The sequence below is a fragment of the Ovis aries genome, chromosome 9, assembly GCF_016772045.2.
Source record: "Ovis aries strain OAR_USU_Benz2616 breed Rambouillet chromosome 9, ARS-UI_Ramb_v3.0, whole genome shotgun sequence".
Classification (NCBI taxonomy): domain Eukaryota; kingdom Metazoa; phylum Chordata; class Mammalia; order Artiodactyla; family Bovidae; genus Ovis; species Ovis aries.
This window is the reverse complement of record NC_056062.1, coordinates 64,590,763-64,602,834: the sequence shown is the minus strand read 5'-3', so window position 1 is coordinate 64,602,834 and position 12,072 is coordinate 64,590,763. Positions and strand designations below refer to the sequence as shown.

General features: G+C 35.7%; 1 protein-coding gene across 2 annotated transcripts in view; it reads right to left on the bottom strand.

The window, feature by feature from the left end:
* Positions 1-12,072, bottom strand: part of CSMD3 (CUB and Sushi multiple domains 3) — a 1,392,034-nt gene that overhangs the window by 647,085 nt on the left and 732,877 nt on the right. The gene's annotated exons all lie outside the window — the stretch shown is intronic.

Genomic DNA, 12,072 nt, shown 5'->3' with positions numbered 1-12,072 from the left:
TAAAATGAGTACTGCTACATTCCAGGTTGATCAAGGAGCTCATCCCCCTTCCATAGAAGATAATCTTCACCAACCTCCTTAACCAGCAGGATACTATATTGTTCTATGAGCCAATGACCTCTGAAGCTAAAACTATCTTGGATATCACATTTGTTGGGGATTTCATGATAACTCTCTTTTGGCTATAGGTCTCCAGATAATGAGGAACTATAACTGGATATAATGGAAAAGCCAGAACAATACTTGGAGATACTAGACTTATATGTAAGTGGCTAACATTTTTGTTTTTTTTCTATTAATGAAGGCAGCATTTTTTCATATAAAAAGTTTTTCAAAGTGAATGTAAAGAAAGAAGTACAGATAGGGATGAATACTTGATAACAAAATGGGTGAATTGTGGCAGAAACTATTGATTGTTTATTCTACAGCCATCTTACTTCTTCATTCAAGACCTTTCTCTTCCAAACAGGACACTGATTTTGTTCAGCTACCTATCTTCCTATTTATATCCTCATGCTTTAGTGACTTCTGACCCCATATGAAGTTCCATGGAATGGCTGCTAATGAGTCTATGCCAATTTTAGCAGTTCCATTTCATCTGTCAGGGGTAAGATTAGATATTACTAGGTGACCTAATTCTGGTTAGAGGAAGGTGAGAAGCAGTCTTCTTGGAGTGTTGGTGGGGGTTGGAGGGTGTGGGGAAAATATTCCTAGGAGATTAAATGAAATACAAACAATCAGTCTGCTTTGGAGGTGACTGGATCTGGATATATTCACTAGAGCTACTGCAGCCATTTGAAATGAATAGTTTGAGGACAAAGCTAACAAAGGGAGATGCCCAGAGCCAGGAGATGAATGTTATTACTGTATGCCTGAGGCTTACATACATCTAGACAGAATGTTGTGCTAAATAATGTATTTCTCTACTATTTAAACCATAGCTTCCCCATACTTAAAACATTCTAGTGGATACACTGGAATATTCACTTCTAAGTTTTAAAAAATGCCTTGCCCAACAACTTGTCTGAGTTTATTTGGCCAACAGTGATAGGATAAAATTCAGTCTCAGACTTGCCTGATGTCACAATTCAAGCGCAAACTTCACACTATTCCACATTTGCATAATAAAGGTCTGTAACTTAAGAAATACTTTCGGTCAGCCAAATATCTGATATGTAATAACATAATCTCTAAGTAAGTTCTTTGATGTTGCACATATGCCTCCTGTCTAAAAAAGTGATGGCAAGGAAAGATGATGTCTGAAATCTGACAAGTAACAAGTATTATATCAATTCCTTGGGGGAAAACATAGAAAGCATGGATTAGTATAAGTTATTTTATCTTCCATTATAAAACCTGTATTTTTAGGCATCAAAATAAATCTGGAAGCTGTTGAAATTTCTCAATATTTCTCTAGTCATCAGCTGCTGCGTTGGCTAATTTGTACCAATATGATTAGTTCAGTTCAGTTCAGTCGCTTAGTCATGTCCGACTCTCTGCGACCCCATGAATCGCAGCACGCCAGGCCTCCCTGTTCATCACCAACTCCCGGAGTCCACTCAAATCCATGTCCATTAAGTCAGTGATACCATCCAACCATCTCATCCTCTGTCGTCCCCTTCTCCTCCTGCCCTCAATCTTTCCCAGCATCAGGGTCTTCTCCAATGAATCAGCTCTTCACATCAGGTGGTGCAATCAAATTAACCATTGATATTTACCAAAACAAATTAATGATGCTTTAATAGTAACACCAAGTTAGTCATATTAGTGAGACAACATAACATAGTTAAGGGCACAGGCAAAGCTGTGGATTAAGTTTCTCTCTGTCATGGAATGTTATATGGTTTGAGGAAAGTCTCATAACTATAAAAGAGAATTTATAACTCATAATTTCTAAGGTTGAAGTAGGTATTACACAAAACAAGCTTTGAAAACAGAACATACTATGGTTCATATACAGTATGTCTTTAATAAATGGTAGTTATTATTAGCTAATCATAAAATAAATGCTCACATCTGTTCAAAATGGATCTTGAGAATGAAGTTCTATTTTTGGCAACCTTACTATGATTCAAAGAGTAGAGTTTTTCCCCCAGATCTACACTGCTAGAAATTTATCTTTTCTGGAAGCAGCTTTTCTCTATTATGTTCATTTCAGAATGACTATAATTCATTCTATTATTAACAAGTATATTTCCTACCAGGTGAGGAAATTCAGAATGCACAACATATGCATAAATATAAAATATACAAAGTGTAAACTATGATTTTAAAGCTTAAGGTATGCAATGTCATATCACATAATCAATTTGACATCTATTTAAAAGCACTTCCTTTTTCATAAATGTTTCAGACCTTGGTAATCACAGTCCAATTTGGAGACAAGATATAAATAAGATAAATGCAATATCCTATGCTAAGTGCTTTGGAATATGGACACATAGGGTTACATGGAGCAGAGATGAGAGCCACCCAATCCGTTTAAAGAATAAAGTGGAAAGATTTCCTCCAGGAGAGAACCCCCAGGTAGTGCAAAAGAAGGCAAAGATAAGAAGTGGAGAAGAATGTTGTAGAATAGAGCAAGAAAAATGTCACAATAGAAAGAAATATTTCATTAGTTTCTTTAATACGAACTGTGAAACAGGAAGTAATGAAAAGCAAGGTTAAAAATGGAGGTAGGAACTATATCATGTTAAGGACCTCTAAGTTTATCTTACAAATGAGCAGCAGCAAATAACGAGTTTTGAATAGAGTGTTGTGCCGGGGTCCAGCCCCAGCGGATCCAGGGAATTCGAAGGTGGGGACGGTGTCAGCGTCCTTGGAAAAATACATATTTAATTACAGATATATAGAGAGATTAGAAACGGATAGTGTAATAGGAAAATTAGTGGAGAAAAAGAGGCTGAATAACTTGGATTACGTGAAATAGCATCCATGCTCCAGATGGGAATTCAGCCAGAAAAAAGAGGAGCAAGAAAGAACGACATGGGGGTATCAGTCTTTCCAGAAACTGATCCAGTTTCTTTATTTTGGGGTTTGCTTATATACCTTTTGTTACATATAGGGATGAATACAGGGTCACGTGGGGGTCAGCAGTCCTGACCTTTATCAAAATCAGGTGCTTCACATAAAAAGGTCTTAGGGATTTTACATCATCTGGCCGTGAGACCTGCTGACATTTTATGATCCTTTCTTTCTGATAACCAAAAAACTTATTTCTTCCAAGGGTGTTTTTTCTTAAACCAGGCACCACCCTCCAAATAAAGTTACATTCCTATAGGGTGAGGGTGTAGTGAGTTACAATCAAGAAAGGAATTTATTTAACTCAAGGTTAACATGATTAATCTTAAAGGTTAATACTTATTTCTCCTATATGCTTAAAGGTTATTACTTATTTCTCCTAAATGCTGGTTATATTCATTATAAGGGCAGGGAGCATGGAGATTTAGCAGCAAACATCAGCTCAACAAATGATAATCCTTTCACCAATGCTCCCCTTAAGATCTATTTAGTCTTAAGATAGTGATAAAGTTACATTTTTACATAGCAAGGACACAGTGATCTATAACAAAGTACAGTGATCTATTACAAAAGAGAAAATTCATTAACTCAAAAAGTCTAGTATTGCTAACCTTAAAAACTACTATATTTCCTTTTCTATATTCCAAATACATTGATTAACATATTCCCAGGTGCCTAAGGATATGGAGGCCTGGAGGCAATCATTGACTTAACAAGAAGAAAAAGCCCTATGCTAATTAAGACCCTCAAAATACTCCAAAACTCTCTGTGCTGTTTATGGTTGAGAGGTAGTAAACAATCATGTGCATAGTGGCAGGAGTATGGATAATCCTGTCACACAAGCTAGTCTGTCAGCAGAGAGGTTTGACCTGAAACACCCTTGTCACACCCAGGGTAGGGAATTAGCAGCAATTATTGACACAACAAATGAAAAACCCTTCACCAATATAATTCCTAACCAACCCACTATACTAATAATTTCTAACTCCCCAAAAGAATTTGCCTTTAGTAAGTCTAAAACATCTTGTGCCTCTCAGGTTGGGAGGCTGTAAACAATCACATGTGGCCGGACGAACCTATACAGGCGGACTCCTTCAGAGGAGTCCGTAAGCTGAAATACTCTTGTCACGCCCAGGAATTTTTATTGCCTTGGAGCTGCACGTTTACTCCTTCTCTGAGAGAAACGGTTATGGGGGAGAGGCCCCCGTAAAGTCAGAGGTGTAGGTGAGAGCATAAACAGACTCTGGTTTTGGGGTAGATGCTCGGGAACAGGGGTTTTTCTGAGGCTTGATCAAGCCTTTGCTTATGCCAAGCCTCCTTCCTCATGACCTTTGCCATGGGCGGAGTTCCTCACGCTGGCCCCGGCAGTGTTGACAGGGTTTTATTTGCTGTTCATATGTTCACTTTGGCAGTAGGAACAATTTGGATTTGAGTGGAGTTGGGCTGGCAACCCACTCCAATATTCTTGCCTAGAGAATCCCTATGAACAGAGGAGCCTGGCAGGCTATAATTCATGGGGTCGCAAAGAGTTGGACACAACTGAATGACTAAACACTGCACAGCACAGGCCGAGTTAGAGAAATTGAGGGTATAAACATGAGCTGTAAAAATAGGGGTGAGGAGTGAAGTAAATCTAGATTTTTTACCCGAAATAAAAATGATTGAAGTGATTTTTCCCCTTTTTATCTTTTCACAAATATAGCACTTATGAAAAGCTCACTAAAAAAAATCTGTGCTTCGCAGGATTATTTTATCAAATTCTATAGGGCATTGTCTAACTCAGATGAAGCAGAATATGTGACACATTTATTAAAACATCATGTATTTCAGGATTTCCCTGCTGGTCCATTGGTTAAGAATTCACATGCCAATGCATGGGACATGGGTTCAATCCCTGGTCCAGAAAGATTCCACATGCCGCGGGACAACTAAGCCTTTGTGCCAAAACTGTAATTGTAAAAGTTAAAATAAAACATATAAATACCAGGATACTGTAGACAAATCTTAAAAAAAATTCATGTATTTCAGAATAATTCTCAGATTTGACTGTTTTGTGATATGTATTGTATGTAATATGTATCACATGAGTACATGTAAAATCAGTGTTCAATAACTGTATAATTAGTAACCACCATAATTTTTGTAAAAAAGGAAACAGACAAAGGTAAATTTAAATGAAATTTGTGAAACGAGTAAATATTGTAAGATAAAGAGCTTCCTTGGTAGCTCAGATGGTAAGGAGTCTGCCTGCAATGCAGGAGACCCGGGTCAGGAAGATCCCCTGGAGAAGGAAATGGCAACCCACTCCAGTATTCTTGCTTAAAAAATGCCATGGACAGAGGAGCCTGGCAGGCTACAGTCCACAGGGTCACAAAGAATCGGACACGACTGAGAGACTAACATAGAAGGTTTAAATATGACACATATAAATCCAGCATTTATTTGAAACTAATCTTATTTTAGAGGAAAAAATTAATGTCTTATATTCTAGAAAGATTATACATTATAATATTATATATCTTAACACAGAAGATATATTCCAAAATTCTGGACTAGACTTTTCAAAAACAAGAGGTGCCAGCCTAGGGAATTCTCTGAATTCATCCATTTTTCACCAACATTAGGTTAATAGTTTCAGTTCTTAAAAAGGCTCATATTTTAGAGATAAGGGAAGAGAAGAGTTTGGAGACACAGTAAGATATTGATGAGCTGATAAGCTTTCAGCTTTGTTTTATTTTCTTATGCCTTTTGCATCTGTGCACTGGTTTTCTCCTTTAGGAGACTACTGGTATGTAGCAATGACAGATTAAATACGGTACTACAAATGTTTCACTGAAGGGAAGAAACTATATACAATGAAAAATGTATCAAATATTAAATATATAACACAACAGTATAAAACCATTGGTTATTTTCTATTATTTATTCATGCTTAGCTACTGGAGGATATAATTCAAATTTCATAATACATATAAATGATCAACTTGAATAAAGTACTGGCAGAAACTGTTATTGGTTTTAGGAGGATAGTCATTACAAATTTTTATATGTTAGATGGTACACATAAAACAAAATAAAAATGAGTATGGCTCATCAAAGTCAATTTTGTAAGAAGTGCTATTTTGCTATTTAGGCATCATGCTTCTCATTACATTTTTGGATGGATCTCAGAGGGCCCTATATGATCTGGGCTTTATTTAGCTCTAAGGAAATGGCAACCCATTCCAGTATTCTTGTCTGGAGAATTCCATAGACAGAGGAGCCTGGTGGGCAACAGTCCATAGGGTCACAAAGAGTCAGACACAACTGAGTGACCCCCCCCACCCCCGCCGCTAAACACACACACACACACACACACAGCCTCGATTTCTTATAGTTTACTCCTTACCTGTATGCCACAGGACTCTGTCATCATTTTAGTTTCCAGAAGACTGATATCTTCACAAGCCTTTATAAACACTTCTACTTTTGTCTTTTGCATCACTAGTCCTTTCCATCCTTCAATATCGGACTAAATCTCATTTGCTTAGAAAAATACTCACTGACTGTTCTAAGCAGCCTCCCTTTTATTTCACCCAGAGTGTTTCCTTCAAGTTGTGACTGCTAATTTACACATTAATTCTTTTATTTTCAATTTAAATCACTAGCTGGAAACTTCCTCAGGGCAAATAATTTGTTGTTTTAATTTTTTAAATCTATTGTAGCCCCAGATTTCTAGTCAATGAAATTGCAGAATTTCCCAGGAAAAGTTTGGGATTTATACACTGATTTTCATCTGGCCACTCCCAATATATATGAAGTTTTACATGGTTGCTTTCAGATGCTAGAGATCATCACAGAAGAAAGGTATAGCTATCACATCCTATATTTTCAGATTTAGGATGCGCCTCCCTTCTATATATATATATATATTTTTTTTTTTCTGGTATTATGTGAGTGGTTATATTGTTAGGTAGGAGGGGCTGAAATTCAAGCCAGATATTCAATGTTCAACAAAAGGATTAGACAGAAGTGTATACTTTGACAATATGTATCCTATGTGACTGGTTATATGAGAATAATCAAATCATACAAGTGACTTTTCTCCACACTGGTTAGAGATTTCAGAAGTTCAAAGAGCTTTAATACTAAGAATGGCAAATACAATATTGTATTCCTCCTCTCTCTTCACTACCTAGCAGCAGCTGTTGCTGAGGGACTAAGAAGCTATAAAGAAAAATAAAATGCACCAGAAAGATGATAGTGACTTTTACTAACTCCAAGACTTTCATTAGATAACCTTCTACTTTGCAGTAAAATAGCTCAGGGTTATGAGGCAAAAGCTCAGAGCTCTCTCAGTTCCTTTTTTAATCTCTCTTGGCAGAAGCCTATTCTGACTTCTTAGAAACATCTGCTGATGGCTTCTGACAACTAATATCAGCAGGGAATCTTCACAAGGATATTCCAAATTCTGAAATTTGTGAGAACATGTGTTATCTGCACAGTAGGAAGCAAGATCAAAGAGTGATAGAAGCAGTATGCCTCAGCACACTCTGGGCATGTGATGGTGGTGGTCGTGATGGTGGTAGTCCTAGCTGCAGCCCTAGTAATGCCATTATTATTAACGTTTTTGAGCCTGTACTATATTCTAACCATATGGAATGCTTTACTTCATATGATCCTTCCAAAAGCCTTATGAGAAAGGCATTATTATATTTATTTTACTGTTGAAGAAACATAAGCCCAGATAAATTAATTTTTTGGTGGCGATCTGTGATTAATTATACTATTATGCCATATGTTTATTTGCATAGGCACTTTTTATATTTGCATATTAGAATAGGAGGAAATTTCAGCATTACGGATAGAAAATATAAAAAGGAAATAGAACATTTACTTTCTTTTTTTTTTTTTTTAGTTTTTTATTTTTTTACTTTTACTTTTACTTTTAGAACATTTGCTTTCTATTCTAAATTATTCAATGAGCTATACCACATCTTCAAGAAATAGTAAAATACTGAGAGTCAATGATTATTACTGGGAGTATTAAATGCTCATGTTGTAAAAAATTGTACATTGCTTCTGTTTTTAAGATGTTAAATGAAACTACAGCTAAGTTAAGTATAATTGCTATCTAGAATACTGCTGATGTAATTATGTAAATGACAAGTATATGTGATGAAGAAACAAATTCTTAAAATTTTATTTGAATAAGAGAAATATATGCTTTCTACAATAAGTAGGTATTCTACCCTAAGAAGAGAGAGTTTATATTGTTTTTTTATACTTTTTCAAGCCTTCATTTTTAAAAATATACATTATAAAATTATCATAGAGAAACTAAAAAACTTATAGAACAAAAAGATATAAACTTAAAAATCACATACTATCAGCTATTTAAGAAGTTATTAAAATTATTTGTAATTCATGAATAAACTTAGCTTAAGTACATTTAAAGCCAATAGAGTGTCTTACACAAAGTTATAAATATTTGAAAACTGTTTCACTAAAATAAGGAAACAAGCTTTTCATAATTAATTTTACTATGCCTAAATTATATATTATTTAGGTGATTTATATAATGTGAAATGGCATACAATATTTGCTTATACACTAGATATTTATAAACATGATTCAATGTCAAATATTTGTTTAATATTTATTGTGCACCAGACATTTTCTGCATTCTGACTCATCCTATCTCTTCCTTTCTCATGTTATGGAAAAACTCTCGCTTCATAACTCTTACTTGAGATTTATGACGCTTAACAGGACTGGTCCTTGAATTAATGTAACAAATACATCATTTAGTTTGCTGTTTTTACAAAAAGAGATTCTTCTTTACCTATTTTCTATTTTGTTCCACTCTGCCTTTCTGCCTGTGTTCACCATTAAAAACATAGCGATGGTTAGATAAGGAGTCGAGGAAGTAGGAAACAACTAATATTCTCAGTATGAATAAAATACTGTGTCTCAATATCACTTTAACAGGATATTCCCTGCACTATTCTACATTAACAAATGAAGATGCATGTCAATATTTCTATCCCCTTTGTTTGTATTAATGCAAATTTACTTATTGTTCTTAGAATCTCACTGTTTAAGCCACTGAAAGGTATTTGCTGACCAATTCAAGTGGTTAGTAGACAATGTTCAGGAGATACTCTGGGCATGAGTGCTTTCCATAAATATTTCAGATCCACCTCAGTAGAAAGTAGCACTTTCAGTGCTAGGGATAGAGAATGAAAGGGGTGAAATAGGAGTGGTATGGAATTACAGAATAATTAAATGACAACCAAAACTGTCTACTGATAAATGAATCCCTCTAGGAAGAAAAAAAGATATTATAGGACATAAGTCAAGACACCAAAGTCAGCCTTTATCACTTTTCTATATCTTGGATACTAATTAGAATTGTCTCCTTTGCTGGACAGAGCTTCAAATATAAAAATACCATCACTTGAAAACTCCTCTGCTCTTTAATTCCTTTGCTCTTTCTCATTCCCACCTGTGGTAAAATAATGACATCCCAAGATGTCTATGCCTTCATCCAGTGAACCTGTGAATATGTTACCTTACATATTAAATAGAGCTTGCAGATGTGATTAAAGTTATGGGCTCTGAGGTGGAAAATGTATCCTAAATTACCCAGCTGGGCCCATTCTAATCACACAAGTCCTTAAAAGAAGAAGAAAGCAGAAGTGTATGCCAGGGAGATGTGACATTAGAAGGCCTAGACCTGTCTTTGCTGTACTTAAAGATGGAGGAAGGAGACTGGAAACAGTCCATAATTGAGAGCCAGCAATAAAAATCTGAGGATCCTGGTCTTATAACCACAACGAATTGCATTCTTCCAACAACACAAATAAATAGAAAACATTCTTCCCTAGAGCCTCCAGAAAGGAACCTAGCCTGCTAATGACTTAATTTTTATTTCTTAGGACCTATACTGGATTTCTGCCCCACAGAACTGTAAGATAATGCATATGTGTGGTTTAAGTCACAAAATTTATGCTAATCTTTCTGATAACAGCAACAGAATCATTACCATCATAGTACTATCCAATCTCATAACTCTTATGTTCTTAGTGTGGCTACTTACCTTTCAAATTTAGACAAGAGACAAGTCATTTTAGTTCTCTAAAGTTGTTTTTGAATATGCAAAATATATACAATAATATATCAGCTACCTCATAGAGTTAAAGGAAATATTAAATGAAATTATAAACAGAAAGAACTTACAATAGACATATGCACACAATTCATGTTCATTTTAATGTTACAAGATTATTCAAAATTTTGATAATAAAGTATTAATACTATTGATACTGTTGTTTCCTAACATTTGTCCTCTTACTAGGTAGTACTTAAACAAGAATATTTCTTACTTACTCATCAATATTGGGCTTCGCTGGTGGCTTAGTTGTTAAACAATCTGCTGCAATGCGGGTGACCTGGGTTTGATCCCTGCATTGGGAAGATCCCCTGGAGAAGGAAATGGCAACCCACTCCAATGTTCTTGCCTGGAGAATCTCCCAGGACATAAGAGCCTGGTGGGCTGCAGTCCATGGGATTGCAAAGAGTCGGAAACAACTGAGCGACTAAATACACATCAATATTGGACTAAATCTTACCTTTTCAAATATCCCACTACTACTTCTTCTCTAATAGTGGAATTTCCAGCTGATACCAAGTTACTCTAAATAAACACTATATTTTCCATCTCTCTCTCTCTCCATATATATATATATATATATATATATATATATATATATATATTTAATATTATGTTACAATGTGTCTTTTACCTTCTTTTTTCTTTATCACCTCCCCCCAACTCCAGGCTGGAATATGTGACATATTATGCTGGAACCTGAGACATTATACTAGAACTGGGGACAAGGGTCATTCCTTGGGATATGACACAATAGTGAGTTAGCTGATGTCCCTGAGAAATTCCTAGAGCAGAGCAACTACATATCTTAGGCCACATATCTACCTGGCTTCAGTCCCTCTTGTTTTGAGTTTTCTCTCACTGTCAGCTGAACCTAATTCTAACCTGTAATTTTATGTATCCTGGTGATTTATGCTTCGTGCTCAGTTGTGCATGTCTCTTTTGTGACCCTATGGAAAGTAGCCTGCTAGGCTCCTCTTTCCATGGGATTTTTCTGGCAATAATACTGGAGTGGTTTGCCTTTTTTCTTCTCCAGAGGATCTTCCCAGATCAGGAACTGAACTCGCATCTCCTGCATTGCAGGCAGATTCTTAAACTGCGGAGCCATTGGGGAAGCCACATGCATCCTGGGAACTCCTAAGCAAAAGTTTTTGCCCAGAGATTCATTTTCCTCTACTATGCAATCCTCAAAAGACTTTATTTGAGTGCATAAAGTATACTAATTGCTATCATTTATATACTAAGACATCACTTAATATTTATGTGTAATTGTTATGCAGCACAACTCTGATTATGCATATCATTTAAAAACAATTACAACAATGAGGCTCAGGATCTAGGGGACACTGAACAGTTAGCAGTGGGAGAAGTAGTAAAAATAAACAAAAAACTAAATATTATAAATGTGGTTTGCATTAGGAATACTTCGTCTCTTTTTTTGGGTAGGAACCAGAGAAATTCCTATCCATGGATTGTAGTCCACCAGGCTCCTCTGTCCATGGGATTTTCCAAGCAAGAATCTTGGAGTGGGTTGCCTTTTCCTCTTCCAGGAGACCTTCCTTACCCACAGATAGAACTAAGGTCTCTACACCTCCTACACTGGCAGGCAGATTTTTTACCACTAGGACCACCTGGGAAGCCCAGGAAAAGCTAATATACATGTAAATAACCCAGTGAGATTTTTCACTTGAGAATATCTAATCAGTTTCTTCAATAAATATTCACTTGAAAATTTTCACATGAAAACTACTATACTAGATGATAAGAATACAAAATTGAAACTTTTTTTTTCTTTTTGCCCCTTCGGGCCAAGCTAAAGAAAATGTATAAGTAGACAGATAATTACAGTATCAATAGTATACAGATAATTACAATATCAATAGTGAACTAGTGTGCAG